Source organism: Silene latifolia, chromosome Y (assembly GCF_048544455.1).
Source record: "Silene latifolia isolate original U9 population chromosome Y, ASM4854445v1, whole genome shotgun sequence".
Classification (NCBI taxonomy): domain Eukaryota; kingdom Viridiplantae; phylum Streptophyta; class Magnoliopsida; order Caryophyllales; family Caryophyllaceae; genus Silene; species Silene latifolia.
In genome coordinates, this window is record NC_133538.1 from 455,519,087 (window position 1) to 455,537,765 (window position 18,679).

The window sequence follows — 18,679 nt, forward strand, 5'->3', positions numbered from 1 at the left end:
CATCGACTACTTCACCAAATGGGTGGAAGCACAGTCATATGAAGTCTTAACCGCCAAACAAGTGGCCAAGTTCATTCAAAACAACATCATCTGCCGGTATGAGGTACCCCATGAGATCATCAGCGATCAAGGCTCTCACTTCCGGGCGGAAACTCAAGTTTTGCTGGACAAATACAAGTTCAAACGACATCGATAATCCCCCTACCGTTCCCAAACCAACGGAGCGGTGAAGGCAGCGTACAAAACTCTTGTCACCATTATCAAGAAAATGCAAAACAATTACCGTGATTGGCCGAGCAAACTCCCATTCGCACTCTGGGATAACGAACCTCCATTCGAACACCGATAGGTGCCACACCCTTCTACCTAGCATACGGTATGGAGGCGGTTCAACCGGTAGAGTTAGAGATCCCTTCTCTACACATCCTACTAGAGAGTCAAGTCCCTGAGGTGGAATGGACCCGTCAAGGGACGAGCAACTCACTCTTCTAGACGAACATCGACTCAACGCCTTGCACAACGTCCAGCTATACCAACGACGTATACAACGGGCATTCAACAAGAATGTTAAATCCAGGAACATCCAGAAGGGCAACTTGGTCCTCAAGTCAGTTCGAGCACCATTACCCGTCGATCCGAGGGGGAAATTCAAACCCAACTGGGCCGAGCCATACCTGGTCAAGAAAATACTTTCGGGGGGCGCAGTGAGACTGAGTGACCTAGATGGGGAGGACTTTACAAACCCGACCAACCTAGACCAACTCAAGAAATACTACCCTTGAACCATAGCAACCAACGATCCTAAGCCTAGTTTTACGATTAGCAACCAACTCAGCCCCTTTTCAAGTCAAGTTCATCAACGTGTTCTGATTTGAAATTGCATGTTTTATCGAGTCTAAGTCGCGGCACCTTGCCTGTTTCGAATGTCCTTTGATCTGTCAAAAGCAACATCCATTTGCACTAAAACAAAAACCTCTGAACTACGAGCATGGTTTGATTTTGCCTCTTCAGGTGGCTACGTAGGCAGTCCCTCTTATACCTGAGGGATACAACCACAAAACCCAATCAAATTCTACAAAACATTTCGAACTACGATCATGGTTTGATTTCACCTCTCTAGGTGAAAACGTAGGCAGTCCTTTCATACAAAAGAAGGATACAACCATCTCCACAATCAAATGCAACCATCCCCATAATATAAAAAAAAAAACATCACCCACGTACAAAACATCCCCATCAAAAAAGAAAGGGAACAACATTCCCTTTTCTCCATAAAATACAAAATAAGCCTTTCTCCTTTCCTCAAAAAATACCACTTTCCCAAGTGCAAATGTTTAGGACAATTCGAATCGAATCGCCTTTACAAAATGGATGGAAGAAACAAGCGTTCATAATTTTTGACACGGGCAACCCTCTTATTTAACTAATAATGGGAGGGATTACATATCCAACAACAAATAAAACTCGACGAGTCTACAACTTTCTGAAGCTAAGGTGTCAACACATAATAAAACTAGCACAAAACACACAATAACTAGCTAGTACAACATAATAAAAACTCACAACAATAATACAACATAATAATGAAGTGGGTAAAAGAGATCTTCACTCTTCCACTCTACGCTTGCCTTTTCCCTCGGGGTACATTTTCCCCTTGTTCTTCTTGTTGGCCCGCCTAGCATGGACTTCCTCCTCGGAACGGATCCTCAACGAATCTAAGACGGCGACGGCCTCCGGTCTAGCACAAAACCCCGTGTTCGACTCAAAAAGAGCCAATGCACGGCCCGCCATATTCTTGGGGCCGGAACTTCTCCTCTTTGGTGGTCTCATCACATAGGGGGTAGCTCCATCAACATACTCTTCAAAGAAGGCAAGGTTGGCCTTGCCAACCTCTCGGTACTTCAAGTCGACAACCTCGTCCTTACAGAATTTAGACCTCTCTTCCAAGGACGGAGCACGTGACCACTTGACATAAGCGGGAGTCACCCATGTCGTGGCAACGGGGTTTGGTACCTCCCAAAGCGGCCGAGTGGCCCACCATCTTTCGAAGGCCTCCATAAGCTCGGAGTTCCGGAAAACATCCTCTAGGACAAGAGTATCTTGAGCGGGCACATTTTGTTGACGCCCCATTTGCCTCATGAGCCTTTCGGGATATATGAAGGAAGCAACCTTCAAACCCACCACCATCAAAGAATAAGGACTAGCACCCGAAGCGGGCAACCCCGTGAAGGACCTCAAGTTCCACCACGGCACCACCCAACGGATGTGAGGACCACCCTCCTCCGCCAATCTTGCGGCCCAATAAGCCTCAGTAGAAGCAAAACTATCCGAGTACAACTTCTTCCTCATGGTAAGGTGGCGGAAAGAATAAGAAGAAGAATCAACCGGAGGCTCCACATACCTTAGTCTCTCCAATAGCCACACTTGAAGGATGCTTGGGGACCGAAATGAGGGAACTTCTCCACAAGAGCCTTCCTTGTCCAAAGCTTGGATGATCTCGCCAAGCACCAACCATGATGGATCTCTACCATGCTCCATTTGCTCAACCACATGAATAAGGGTCATGCTACCATAGCGTTTTGGCACCTCCTTCTTCAAAACATCAACAAAGAGGTACACATGGACGAGGCAAAAGGCAAGAGCCCTTCTCCTAGCCACTTCCGAGACATTGACATCTAATCGGTTTGAAAAGATGTTGATAAGAGCCAACATATCCAAACCATGTGGAGCAAGAAGGAAGTTGACTTGACTTGTCGACAAACCCAACATGGAACGGAATTTCTCCTTGTAGCACAACTGAGTCGGAGGAAACACCGAAACGCAACCCGGCCACCCACCAATGGCTCCAACTTCTTCGGCAAGAGGACAAATCTCGCCCTTCGGGAAAACGAAAACATGGTGTTTCGAATCCCAAAACCGAGAACATGCTTCAAGAAATGAAGGTTTCACCTTGACATGACGGAGCACCAATAATTGACCAACTCCCATGCAAATGAGTTGATACTTTTCGGGAGGCGACAAATCCCGGCACCATTGTCGCAATGCATTCTCAAAAGCATCCGTGAAATTATTTTGTGGAAGAAGAAGAAAAAGTTTTGTAGAGATGTTTTGTGTTTCGGATGATGAAACAATGAAGCGTAAACATCTCTATTTATACAAAAATGATCAGCGCGTTTTTCAGAAAAAGAGGAGAGTCGGCTTTCATCGCCAGGCTGCTCGTGCCTCTTTGAAGCTTCCCCAGGATTCCCGCTGTTGACTTGTCTCTTTCAACTTGTGTTTTCTCCTGACACCTCAAACTTTCCGCCAGGACGCTCGCGCCTCTTCGGGATGATCCAGGACATTTTTGTGTTTCCTCGCACTCACATTTCCTTGTTTTTACGTTTTACGAAATCCGACACGGTTTTCATGATGCAGCTTTAAACATACGGATTTTTCTTTCTTTTTTAAGGGGGGAAGGGCTAGTCGCCCCGATCCACGACAGATCGTTTCCATGTCAGTCGAAATTCCGGAAAAAATTTCGCTTTTTCACAATTTTCCACCAAAATAAAAATCGAAAATTGATAGCACGACGTCAATTTTCCTCAAAATTTCAAGCACTCACAAATTCGAGTCTTGACCTCAAAAATCAAATACACTCGTAAAAATCTTTTCCAAAATTCATTCCCCGACGGTTTGAGTTTAAATTTTTCGAGTCGCAAATCAATTTCGATAATTTCGATGCAATTCAATTCACGACACGAGTTAATTGCTCAATTTTCAAATTAATTCCTTTTATCCAAACGTGACGACTTGTCGCGGAATTTTCAAATATCATTTTCAATTTTAACTTCAAGTCATCTTGGTTAAATTGTTGTTCAAATGCTTTTACGTGTTCACGTTTATGCATATGTGCTACCCGTCACCTGTTTTCTACACTAACGATGCAGGAAACGATGCAAAACAAAAGGAAAATCAACAGCCAACAGCGCTCCGCCGAAACACAACACAAAAAAGCCAAAAATCACAAAATGAGCTACAATCCAAAAACACATATATACAAACCGCTTCACGTAAAATACATCGACACGCGTTCGATACGGACAACTGACCGTACAAACAGGATCCAGTACAGACATCTATCATACAGACACTGGCCTAAAACAACTATCTATCATACAGACACTGGCCTAAGACAACGAACTGGGGGCTATCCGGCACCCACCGAACTAAGCACTCCCTACCCTTCCAATCAAAAACGAAAGGGAGCAACATAAGGAACAGAGGAGCAACAGCGGAAGCAGAGGTGGTTACCATGACGGTGATACCTCGTTCCTGCTCCACGACAAAACGAAAAATGGTGTCTGGCAGATTTTGGACGACGTAATAACCGAGGATCGTAACTCAGCGCGTTACCCCGACGTTGGCCCCCAATCGCCAGAACTCAAGGGTGAAAAGGGACCAGGATAACGGATACTACCCCGATGTTGAACCCCAATCAGCTGAATTCAACGGCGATTAAAAGTGGCAACATGGGATAACACACCCGTATTGAACCCCACTCATCGGTCATCCGGACCTCTACAGACGACGACCAACGATCGATACCCGTTATTGGCCGGGCAATGGCCGCCAGGGAGAAACACAACCAAGCCTGTAATAAAAAACAGTCGTTTCTTCCCCTCCAGGATCATCCTCCTCCTCCAGTACCTCAACAACGGACCTATAGGTCCCAAATGGTACCCTGCGATCAAAAGAATAAACAAAAAAACGTCAGCCGAAATTTCGGCATTACGACGGCAAAAATGGACAAGTCCAAACAAAAAAACACAACCTGCAAAGCAAAACAAGGGCAATCCCGCCCAAATCCAACCAAACAAAACCATTCACAAAAAAAACGAAAAACGCAAAAAAAAAAAAATGACTCGCCCATCTTTTCAAGCAAAAGACGAGTCAAAACCACCACAAAAAAAACGGCATTTCAAGACCCATACAAGGTCCGCCAACAAACCAAAAATACATTCCCAAGGCAATGGGAAATTTTTCTACGGCTCGAAAAGGCAATTCATACGCCAATTTGAGCACAAGCCGGTCAAAATTCAAAAACGATTGCAAAAAGGGGAAACGTGATTTTATCACGCCTCAAGGCGACCTAAACTACCAATAAGGTCCATTTCAAGGCAAACTGACTCAATTCAAGCTCAAACAGACGCTTATTTTGTCAGACATAAGACAGTCACAAAAGGCAAAATTCCAATTTTGCTCACAATACCCAACAAAGGTCCACAATGGCAAAAACGATCTTTCCCGACTACAATGCAACCTAGTGGGACCCATTATCCAAGCAAATAAACTTGGCATTGTGAAATGAGACGGTTTCTCACCTCACTCACGTTTTTTGAGCATAGGGAGCGGGAACGGGGACCAAAATGCAAACTAAAAGCACCCCTATACTCCTAAACAGGCTTCTAACCTAATGCAATCGTCAATTTCACTGGAAATTGGCTCAATCAAAAACGCCCAAATCGATTTTCTAGGGTAAAGGACCGCCCTAATTCAATTAAGCAAAAGATCAACAAAAACAAATGGATTCGAGAGGAAATGCATACCTTGAGACGACATTATTGTTGATGGCACGAATGGAAGCTAGCAAAAGTCCAACAATGGCGATTTTCTGCTGGTTTTTATGTCGAAGGTTGAAGATCCAAACCTCGCGTCTTTTTACATAAAAAAGGGAAGCCCCTTTGGTTCTCCAGGTGGCTCGCACCTCAATCAGGCGTCCCTTACACTTTCAGCGAATTTTGGGCTTTGGCCCAATTTCCACATAACAAACTGTAAATTTTCATTGACGATATCAAAAATCGTCATTCTCTCGGAGACAAAAACAAATAGTGAAAATTTAAATTCGCTATTTTCGAAAATTTCAAACAAACGGCTATCAAGACCGCCAATTTCAAAAATAATAGTGAAAATTCAAAATTCACTATTTTCTTCAATTTTCAAAAATAATAATGAAAATTCAAAATTCACTATTTCTTCATATTTCAAACGACGACAATTAAAACCGTCATTCCCAAAATAATGGTTGGATATTAAATTCCACTATTTTCACCACACACGTCAACGGCGGCACATAAACCGTCACTTCAAATAATAGTGAAGATTCCAAATTCACTATTTCATCAAATGTCAACGGCGGCACATAAACCGTCACTTCAATCAATAGTGAAGATTCCAAATTCACTATTTCCGTCAGATGTCAACGGCGGCACATAAACCGTCACTTCAATCAATAGTGAAGATTCCAAATTCACTATTTCCATCACATGTCAACGGCGACACATAAACCGTCACTCCAAACGTGATAGCAAAATTTAAAAGTTGTTATTTCCTTCAAAATTCAAACAAACATCGATCAAAACAGCCACTGCAAATTCAAACAAACGAGTAGTGGAAGTTCAAATTCACTATTCTTTCAAATGTCAATAGGGGGCTTCCTCGCGGAACCCGCTTATTTCAAAAACATTGATAGTGAAATTCAAAATTCACTATCTTTACGGCGGCATCACGAGTTCGCTACTTTCAAAAATAGCCCATTTGACGCGGCTATTCTCACGGTCCATTAACCGACCGCTCATGGCTGGCGAGCGTTACTACGCACCATGGCTGGCGAGTCTTACTACGCCCCATGGCTGGCGAGCCTTATTACGCCTCATGGCTGGCGAGCCTTACTACGCGCCATGGCTGGCGAGCCTTGCTACGCGCCATGGATGGCGAGCCTTGCTACGCACCATGGCTGGCGAGCCTTTGTCCACATACACCCAAGGACATATCTCGAAGATGCCTCGGGTACAACTCCTTACCAGAGCTGGCAAGCCTTTGTCCGCAAACGTGCGAGGACATATCCGAAGATGCCTCAGGTATGACTCCTTCTTATGGATGGCGAGCCTTCATACGTAGTCTAGCGGACTTTAAACGACCCGCACGGATAGTCGACAGACTCTAAACTGTTCCCGATGACAGGTCCTAGGCTCGTACCCTCGAGTCTCCTTGGCGTCGCCCTTCCCGACGGCAGGTCCTTGGCACGAATCCTTTCGAGCCGCCTCGACGTCGCTTGGGTCTCCGGGTTGTAATCTTCGATTGACCTGGGGGCTCTACTTTGACTTTCGCCCTGTCCAAGCCTCAGTCAAAGTGAGGGCTCTGTAGTTACCAGGTATCTGCTGAGACTCCAACAAACCCCCGATGATTATCGGACTATAACATGTTTTGGAATCGCGGCGTTTGATCGACTGTTTGTGTACAACTTTACGTCGGAAAACTTAAAACGATTTCGAAAATAAAACATTTCAAAAACATTTCAAAAATACCTGGAGTGTTTAATGCACGACGATGGGGTCGCCATGACACTAACTAGAGTCAAAACCGACACCGGACCAAAAACCGACTTAAAAATTCAAATCCCGACTCCAACAACGAGTCAAACACAAAAAATAAAACATTTCAAACCTTCTACCTTAGGTTTTCCCGGATTTAGGTTTGGTCAAGTACCAAACATATGACTACAAAACCTAGGATAGAATAAATCATGATTGTTTTTGTGTGAAAGCGACAACTCACCTCGAAGACCCGCGACGTGGCTCGCGCCTCTTTGAGCAGCCCAGGTGGCCACGTTGCTCAAAACTCACACAACCACTCATTTCCCTATAAATACCCCTCAAATGCCCCTCATTTGAGACTTACGCGAGTGTCCGCCCCCTCTTTTCTCCCTTAAAATTCTCGACTCGACTTCTTAAGTCACAATCCGACGCGTATTTACGACCTACCGATCGTAAATACAAGCCTTACACATTGTTTGGTACCGTCATCGTGCATTAAATCACTTGACCAACCACTTCGACCACTACACCGTCACTAATCCTAAAACACTCTTTTTACTTACCAAAACGGTTTTAAACCGAGTTTTTTCCGACCAAACGAGTTGTTACACTTATGTCGGTCACTCGTCATAACCAAACATGTAAGTATGAGGGTGTAAAAATCCTCTTTTTATCATGTTTTCATTTGTTTCTTGACTATAACATGCTAAAACGTGCATAACATTAACCAAAACATGGGATAAATGAGCCAAAACTGACTGTTGGCCTGAGACAGAAGCCCCTTGGTTGGCCAGCTTGCCCGCGCCTAAATGGGGTGTTCAGGTCAGAGATCAACCGTGTTTGTTCTCGTCTTTCCCCTTTAATTCATTTTCATATTTGTAATCGGTTTTTACCATTTCAAATATTTTCAAACCCTTTTTAGTTCATTATATTTGTTTTAACCATAAAACATTTTTCACCCTTGGTTCCTCATACCATGACGGTTAAATCCTTGTTTTGATGATAATATTTGGTTAATGACTTTTAAAAGGTATAAAACCTTCTATTTAATTTCTTTACATTTTGGGAGGTATTTTAAAGCCTTTCATCATCTCTTTACATTTTCCAAACAAATATATTAGTCACCAACACAAAGTCATCCTTGGTTCTACATACCATGCCGGATCTTAAGCCGAGTACGATGATGAGTATCGACTAATTATATTCAAATGAACTTAAAACAATTAGTTCATAATCATTTTCAAAACTATTCATGTCAAGCTTGTCAAGTCGAACCCGACATCGAATATTATCAAAATAATGATGATTATTCGAGTCTAGTTCTTCAAATCAACAAATGCGGTCTAAACGACCCTTTCAAACCAAATCGGGTTAAAATACCCATATCTCAACACGTTTTGTAATGTTTTCAAAAGGTCAGAACACGGCACATAACCGTAGGCTGACCCGCGCCTCAAGCAGGCCTTTTCTTTCATATTTTCAGAACCAGGGGAGGCCCCTTTACACCGCCGGCAAGCTCGCGCCTCATGTAGTCGTCTGGTACAGGGCCTGTTCCCTTTCCAGCATTAGTCTAGGACGATCCCGACTCGGGTTAGCCCGGATATAGGACGGATCAGATGACTATTTGTTTATTCCAAAATCATATTTGCAAAATGCTTTACTAAGACAAATGGATCAGGTTATGCACCCTAAAATTAATACGGTAAATGGATGTTTAATTTCCGTCTTGCATGCAAATCAATCATTAATCCAACTCGACATCTTATACTTGATACTTGGATTAAATCAACCGACTTAGAAAGCTCTCACATATTAGGTTTAAATTATTGGATCCGCATTCATGCATTTAAACCGTTTTATCAACTATTGCATTCAACCAACCAGGATCGATCAGTAGAGGCCGCTACCTCGGGCGGGATTGGGTGTCTTATTAAAGGGCTTCCCAATACGTACCTTCACCTCTTACTCATAAACTTTGGATAGTGGACGACCTTATCCAGGGCGTACGAAAGTCATTCTAGAGATAGGATGCTAAAGAGGGACGATTTCCTTATCTTTAGTACCTATGTCAAACGCTGCTTTGTGCTTCGATTTGACCGAGGTATAAAGTGGATTTCGAACGGGTTTCAAGCATCCCACAAATGCTTGGTGGCGACTCCGAACATCTCTAATCGTTTCGAGACCCTTACCGAGACAAAACCGACCGATCTAAAACGATCCGGTCGAAAGCATTTTTACGCCGCTGAGCGTGGCTTTCAAAAGACCGCTGCATGTCCATAGATCAAAGTGGGCTCGCAGGTGGGCCATGTCCACAGCCGTACCCACCAAATCCCCGCTCATCATACCGAGCGATAACCCTGTCCCATTGATGTGCACATCCCCTCCCGTGGCGGGTTCCACGGAGGGCGAAACTAGGGCGTGAAGCCACTCCCGTAAGTGACTCCACTCAGTCAAGGACGCACCTCGAGAACCATAGATAACAGATCACAAACAGCTGCATCACAACAACAACCAAAGAAACAACACACACCAACCAATTACCATATACGATCAACTACACGGACACAATAACAATACAACAACCGTCACACTAGACAACCAACAGGAACTGAGTAGGCGAACCTACCTTTAGCCAAATGTAGAGATTCGTCGATAAACCACATGACATCAACCAAGCAAGGAACCCCTATACAAATCGCACAATAGCCTATTACTACCATCACAATCCTACAAGGAACAACAAAGAGAATGTTGATGATGATGACATACCTACGCATCTCACAACGGCGTTAAGAACGCTACCCGACTCAAGCAACTCATCCTCAAAGCACTAGCATCCTCAAAGGCTCCCATGGAAGGTACTTTGGTGAAGGGAAAGGAGGGAGGCGACATCTAGGTCTGAAGGAAGGAGGTGGAAGTGATTCGAGGTTCTAACAAAACACGATTATAAACCCTCGCTGGAAAGATGCTGCTCGATCGAGTAACTAACTTACTCGATCGAGTGGCCCTCACTCGATAGAGTACCCAAACTAATCGATCGAGTACCCTCTACTCTATCGAGTGACACACATACCCAAGGTCAATTATGCCACGAGGAAACTCTTGCACGCATTCCTAAAGGCTATCACATGCCCCCAAGGTCGGTCAACGTTGGTCAACGGGTCCCTAAAAGGACGGGTATTACAGGAAGAGTACTTGAGACACTATGTGGGGTCAACTCAATAGGAGTGGGTGAGACTCCTTGATATTGCCCAATTCTGTTTTAATGTTCAGAAGAAGTCCTTTTCCAATAAGAGCCCATTTGAGCTTGTTACAGGTCAACAGCCGTTGTTGCCTCCCACAGTTGCAGATACCTATGGAGGCCGGATAAAGAAAGTTCACGAGTATGTTAAAGAATGGAACGTGAATGCCGAGATTGCTCGAGCTTACTTGGAGAAAGCGTCTCGCCGCATGAAGAAGTGGGCAGATCAGAATCGGAGACCAAGGGAGTGCAAAGTAGGCGACATGGTCATGGTGAAACTGAACAAATAGCAGATGAGTGTAACACCCCCGTACACCAAGGTGCCTTACCAATGACCACCCTAGTGTATGAAGGTGTTACCATCTCGGTTGCCCGAGGTAGTCGATCAAATAAACAATGAGATAACATTTATTAAAATAGTTTTAAGTCTTTACAACACAAAACAACGAAGCAAGATACAACGTGATAACTATGATAACTACTAGGCATATGTGGCAAGGACATCTACTCCGGTAGCGTGGTGACTCGATTCCCTTCCAAGCCTGCAAGCAACAAGACCAATTGTACCTGTTAAACCAACTACTCACTATCCCCGAATGGATCACTACAGTTTTGAAAACACAACCCGAGTCAGTTTACTTTAAAACAAAATAAGACAAGTACAATAAGGCAAACTGCTGATCATCACACCTCCAACTCCCGATCACACATAGTAACTGACTACACACTAAAGTGTGTAACCCTACCAGATTACCCATCACAACAGGTAATCCACACCGCCAGTGGGGCACCGCAGCCAAATCCCCACCAAATCCCCGCTCATCAACGAGCGATAACCATTTTCATAAATGTGCATATCCCCTCCAGTGGCGGGTTCCACAGAGAGCGAAACTAGGGCGTGCAAGTGACTCCACTCAGCCGAGGACGCGCCTCGCGAACATCATCAACAACCATCACTTCACTAACATGAACTCCAACACACCAACAACGATCAGCAGATAAACAATCGTACAATAATACAAACATATACTTATAATGATTCAATAGTAAACCGGGTAGGAAACCCTACCTTATCGCTAATCCATGAAAATGCATCCACAACTAGTCAGGCAAGACTCTGAGACGAATCCTTGAGACATGGACTGAAGCCGACACGATGACATCCTTACCCGCATATTTCGCATATAAGCCGATCCCTATCCTTGGTTAGTGTCTAGGCTAGGTGAGGGTGTAAAGAGAAGTGGGTGATAGATGAGAGAGATATATATTAGGGTTAGAGAGAAAGGGAACCGTCGAAAATGAAATTAGACTTACGAACTTTAATTTTATAATAACGCGTCAAAAACGGCTATACTCGGTCGAGTACTCTCTCACTCGGCCGAATAAGCCCTACTCGGTCGAGTGTTATCACCACTCGGCGGAGTAGCCCCTACTAGGTCAAGTAAACAATCACACAGATCCCTTATCCTCTGCCCTATCCCCTCCTATGATCTTCTGTGGTCAAACGGCCGGTCAAAGGGTCGTCCTTAAATAGGGCGGGTATTACAGTCTTCCCCCCCCCCCTCTTAAAAGGAACTTCGTCCTCGAAGTTCAACGCATACTTCCCAACCGCAACAACATCAACATAAGAAAAGGCCTATCGTTTCACAACAAGAAACATAAGATATACAAGACTTCGATCACTACAAAGTGTCACCACCACCCAATTATAGCATCAGTTACATAAATTAAGTTCGTGACAACTCACAAACTCAAAGTTAAATGAATGAAGATAAAACATAGATGAAAAAGGTGAAGCATAAAGGAACTTTAGTCAACTTGTTAGGACTTTTAGAGCTTTTATATCGCGATGTTATATACCCCTCTAAAAAGGAACTTCGTCCCCGAAATTCATTCTACCCATTCACCAAGGTCAACCGAAAGCAAGATAACCACAATTATGGAACATATACTCTAGTACAAAGCAAACACGACACCTCCACACATATGTTAACAACCACCTTATGAATGCAAGTCAAGGAGACAATACACACAACACACTTATAAAATTGCAAGGAGTATGAAAACGACATTGTCCTTGATCAACTGGGACTACTGCTACTACCGCTACTACCCACAACCACATCTCATATTACTTCCACCGTCGTATTTTAGACTCAACCATATGCCGAGTATACTAGTGTACTAGGTCGTGTAGGTGATACTCGGCCGAGTATTCCATTATACTTGGTCGAGTTGTCGAGGTGAGAAAGCAAATTTTCGACTTTAGACATATATTCACCAAGGGTCATACCTGCACACAATAACATACTCCATCGCCAACTAGAAGTTTTTGTCTAAGAGGTCTCAAACATAGTATGTAAAACAAGTAGCGGCCTTATGGCCAATTACAGTCATCCAAAGTAAAAGAGTACAATAAAAGAACAAGTATTCAACGACAAACCGAAACTAAATCCATAACTACAACGGAAACATATCTGGACCCTCCTCCATCTCCTCACCACCACCCATGCCAGATGTACCTGCTCCTGATGTACCTGCTCCCTGAAAAGCTCCAGCTGAATAGCCTCCACGGCCTAGCTGGCTCCCATAGTTGGCTCCCCATGGTCCCACGAGACAGCCAAACTCTGTCTCATCAGGTGGCCTCCAAAAGCCAAGTTCAACTCCGTAACTGTGGAAGACTCAAGTGTCCACTCCGGGTCCCCTCCACCAAACGGGCTGTGCCAACTCGGTCCCTATGCCCTGGTTATTGGCCATCTCATGCATGTTCCGGAGCACCAGGATAGCGGAGATCCGCTTAGTCAAGTAATTGACCTTCATCCTGGGGTCATGAACGGTGAGGTAGGGCGAGTACTGCTGTGGGTAGAAGCACGGTGTAGAGTAAGAGGGCTCAGTCTCAACCTCGTCGACCCTAGACGCTGTCCCTCTACGGCGCTCACGTGGTGGGTGAGGAACCGGCTGTCTATCAGACACTGTGGTAGGCTCTGGTAGGTCTAGGAGGATGGTGGAGTCGATCAATAATACTGAGGCTCGAGTCTAGGTGCACCACTGCCCGGGTCATACTCAGCTAAATGGTTAATCACGGGTAGGTGTTCGAGATGAGGGAGCACCATCCACGAAGATCCTCTCACCCTCTAAGCATATAACCCATCCTCTAACTTCCTAAGCTATCTGTTGTTACACCAATACTTTGCGTTCATCGTAGGTAGAGTCTCAAACAACTCATCCCCCGATGGAGGCGGGGCCTCAAAGTCAGTCAGTCTTTGGGCTAAACGGGTCACTATGGCCCCACAGGTAATATGACGGTTTGGAGACCGTGCCATATGGTCCAGGCTAGAGCATACCACCCCCGAAGAACTATAGTAACAAGGCTTCCCCCGACGAAGGTTAAGGTAAGACAGCAACAACATGATCTCATGATAATTCAGCTTACTCACATCATCCCTCGCTAACAAAAGGTAGGTTATCATCCTAAGAAACATGCGGAGGGATACAATTTGAATGTTATTGATCAACATGGCACTAGCACTAGGAGCAGGTCGGCCAGTCAGATAGGGTAGGTAATGGGGTGCATCACTGTTCTTTGCTACATAACTCAGGTATCCCTCCTCTTCTGCCTCTAGGCCCAGGTGGCCGGCAAACTCGTCAAGGGTCAACTCGTGATCCTCATTCATAAGGCAAAAAGAAACAATTTTACCTTTCACGTCATGCACAAAGGAGCTTAAGAACTCCAAGGTCAGATAGGGGTAGGACTTCTTTTGTAGATGGTAAAGCCCCTCCATTCCCAAAGCCTCGAAGATGTGTACTATATCCGCTTTAACCCCCAAACTCTCCAAGATGTCCGGGTTCACACACTGGGTTGGTCTCATAGTCTGACTCATCAGGGCCACAAAAGCATTACGCTGCTTAAAGTCAGAGAAGATTACCGATGGATATTCTTCCACCGGAAGAACAACAGGTTCTTGGCTAGATTGACCCGTCTCCAAGTGAACATTGGCACGAGTTCGCTTCTTAGCTAGGGCTCTTATTTTCGGCATAATGCAAAAGATGAATTTTAGCAAGGGTGTTTTCAAAAAATTTCCATAGTACGGACTGTTTTTCACATCACGCACTTTTAAGACGCAGTTTTAAGACTGATTTTTCTTACAAAATACAAATCATACTAGTAAAAAGGAGTGTCTTTACCATCAATTTACTCTTCAAGAACATCCTAAGGCAATCTAAGGGACCAAAAATCAAGCTTGGAATAAACCCTAAAAAGCTTTGTAACACAAGATAAGCGATTTCAAGCATATAAATCAGTTTGGGGAAAGCATAGGCGATGTTTAAAGTAATAAGGACCCAAATATCAAAATAGAAACATCAAATTCAGATTATAAGAGCTAGGGATTCGAAATTTTGAACAATTGCTACCATAAATTGGTGATAAGTTGAAGAAATAGATTGAATACTTTACCTTGATTGAGGTTTTTGAACAAATAAGGATGGAATCCACAAGTAATTACCACAAGGAATCACTCAAATGTTTTGAGAGAGAAAGAGTTTTGAGGATTTATGAGGAAAAGAGAGAGAGAGAGAGAGAGAGAGAGAGAGAGAGAGAGAGAGAGAGAGAGAGAGAGAGAGAGAGAGAGAGAGAGAGAGAGAGTTATGAGGCGGAAATAAGAGAATAAGAGAAGTTATAGGGTTTCCAAATTAAACCGAGTTGAGTCGCGATAAATGGGTACTCGGTCGAGTATCGGGTTTACTCGACAGAGTATGGACTACTCGGTCGAGTATTTGGTGTGCTCGTTCGAGTATCCAAAGATCAGTAGCTCATACAATCTGTCATTCTGGGTACTCGGTCGAGTGCCTATTTACTCGGCCGAGTGTGGCCTACTCGGTCGAGTATAAACTCTACTCGGCTGAGTTCAAAAGAACAGAAATGGAGTTTTATATTTTCAAAGGTTTTTCCTGCAAAACAAATAATGACGTTCGGAGTTCCACACAACCGATCTCGTCACCGTTAGACACTAACTCTATCACATCAAAGCACATAACAAAACACAATTGTTATCGAGTCCTTTACGCGTAAAACATGTTTCTTGCACAAAACCGAAGTAAACCATTCATGTCCCAACTAATGCATACGACTAATCTTGACTACACAATAGATACGTTTAAGCTATGAACTTATATTATCATATTTTATCATGCAATTCTACCCACACTCGGTACTTCATTTCTCCTATGGAGATCACATACACACACATTTCAGACACGAGGTCTATCATACTCATCTACTACGTTTCCTGGTCTCATATTATCTTGGTCAATTCATGCCATCCTTTTATCATTCATCCAACAACTCACAAACTTAACCATTCACAAGTATTACGCACACATTACCACACAAGCTACTGCAAACAAACACATATGACACACACACTGGGCACGGACTATTCCTATACACCTACCCTTCCCACTATGGCTGGCTTAAGCATGATTGGGGCCGGGATTCTGAGATGAGGGTGCCTTCTCACCCAAAACTGACATAAGTTGACTCCCAAAACACATACACCAGGATCATTTTAATTCAACACCCTGTGTTCATTTGGTTCATTGGTTCAGGTTCCAAAATCATCGCTCTGATACCACTTTGTAACACCCCCGTACACCAAGGTGCCTTACCAAGGACCACCATAGTGTATAAAGGTGTTACAATCTCGGTTGCCCGAGGTAGTCGACCAAATAAACAACGAGAGAACATTTATTAAAATAGTTCAAGTCTTTACAACACAAAATAGCGAAGCAAGATACAACGTGATAACTATGATAACTACTAGGCATATGTGGCAAGGACATCTACTCCGGTAGCGTGGTGACTCGATTCCCTTCCAAGCCCGCAAGCAACAAGACCAACTGTACCTGCTAAACCAACTGCTCACCATCCCCGATTGGATCACCACAGTTTTGAAAACACAACCCGGGGTCAGTTTACTGTAAAACAAAATAAGACAAGTACAATAAGGCAAACTGCTGATCATCACACCTCCAACTCCCAATCTCACATAGTAACTGACTACACACTAAAGTGTGTAGCCCTGCCAGATTACCTATCGTAACAAATAATCCACACCGCCAGTGGGGGGCCGCAGCCAATCCCCACCAAATCCCTGCTCATCAACGAGCGATAACCTTGTTCATTAATGTGCACATCCCCTCCTGTGGTGGGTTCCACAGAGGGCGAAACTAGGGCGTGAAGCCACTCCCGCAAGTGACTCCACTCAGCCGAGGATGCGCCTCGCGAACATCATCAACAACCATCACATCACCAACATCAATTCCAACACACCAACAATGATCAGCAGATAAACAATCGCACAACAATACAAACATATACTTATAATGATTAAACTGTAAACCGAGTAGGAAAACCCTACCTTATCGCCAATCCATGAAAATGCATCCACAACTAGCCAGGCAAGAATCCGAGATGAATCCTTGAGACATGGACCGTTGCCGACATGATGACATCCTTACCCGTATATTTCGTATATAAGCCGATCCCCATCCTTGGTTAGTGTCTAGGCTAGGTGAGGGTGTAAAGAGAAGTGGGTGATAGATGAGAGAGAGAGATATTTTAGGGTTAGAGAGAAAGGGAACCATCGAAAATGAAATTAGACATACGAACTTGCGTTTTATAATAACGCGTCAACAGTGGCTATACTCGGTCGAGTACTCTCTTACTCGACCGAGTAAGCCCTAATCGGTCGAGTGTTATCACCACTCGGTCGAGTAGCCCCTACTAGGTCGAGTAAACAGTCACACAGATCCCTTATCCTCTCGCCTATCCCCTCCTATGATCTTCTGTGGTCAAACGGCCGGTCAAAGGGTCCTTAAACAGGGCGGGTATTACAATGAGATTTCTCCGAGGACGGGACAAGCGACTAGTGTGAAAGTACGAAGGCCCCATCCAAGTGATCAAGTGGATTGGGGAAGTAGCATACAAACTTGACCGCCCTGCCTGGATGAAGTGTCACCCTGTCTTTTATGTGAGCTGTCTGCAGCCTTACCATCCAGATCCTGAAGATCCCAACCGCAACAAGAGCAAGCGTGCCAACATCCGTTCCAATCAACTTCCAGCGACATCAGCCGACTAAACCAGCCATGCAGACTTTCAAGCATTGTCGAGGACGGCAAAAAATTAGGTGGGGGAGAGGGTAAGGAGCCGCAGTTGTAGCGCACAATCCCTAAAAATTGCGCGCGCAGTTCTTCTTCTTGGAGCCCTTAGATTTCTTATTTGTACTCATGTATTTTCATTTCTGTTTTTAGTTTCATTTAGTACTCCAAGACTACTTCCTGCGTGTCGACTCTTGGAGTATCGTTTTTAGTTTAAGATATGTTTTTTAGGCAATTAGAAAACATATCCCTATTCTACGCATTCAATGTATCCTGCTACTAGGAACAAACTATCAAATTTGCCTCTATTAGAGGCGCTAGTCAATCAAAAACCTCTTCTCATCCAAAAGCTTGATATTGCTTGGTTCTTACTTTCAATAATCGCATTTCTTACTTTTATTGCTTTCGTGTGCCGGACTTGGATTCCCGACACACGCCAATCGGGACCGATTACGAATGCTCTAGTCATCCCTCACTAGTGCTTGACGCTCTCACTTACATTCTTGTTGTGTGTTAGACAAGGGTGCACGCCACGTTCCAGCTCAAAGTTCCGGACCGTGACACCTTGCCACTAGCGCTTGATCGGGTGCATAATGTTTTTCATGTGTCTCATGTTCGGAAGTATGTGACTGATCCATCTCATGTACTTGAGGTTGAACATATTGCACTGGATGAAGCACTCACTTATATACAAACACCAAAAGAGATCTTGGATCGAAAAGTGCATAAGACAAGGAAGGGCGAGACTGTTCTACTTAAGGTATTGTGGTCTAATCATATGGTTGAAGAGGCTACATGAGAAGTGGAGGAGGTTATGAGAAAGCATTATCCTCATGTTTTTGATCAGGTATGGTTGGTTACGGGGTCGTAACCGATTTCCTTTAGGGGGGAGGAGATAACTGCATGTGTTTTGGGATAGTTTTGGGAT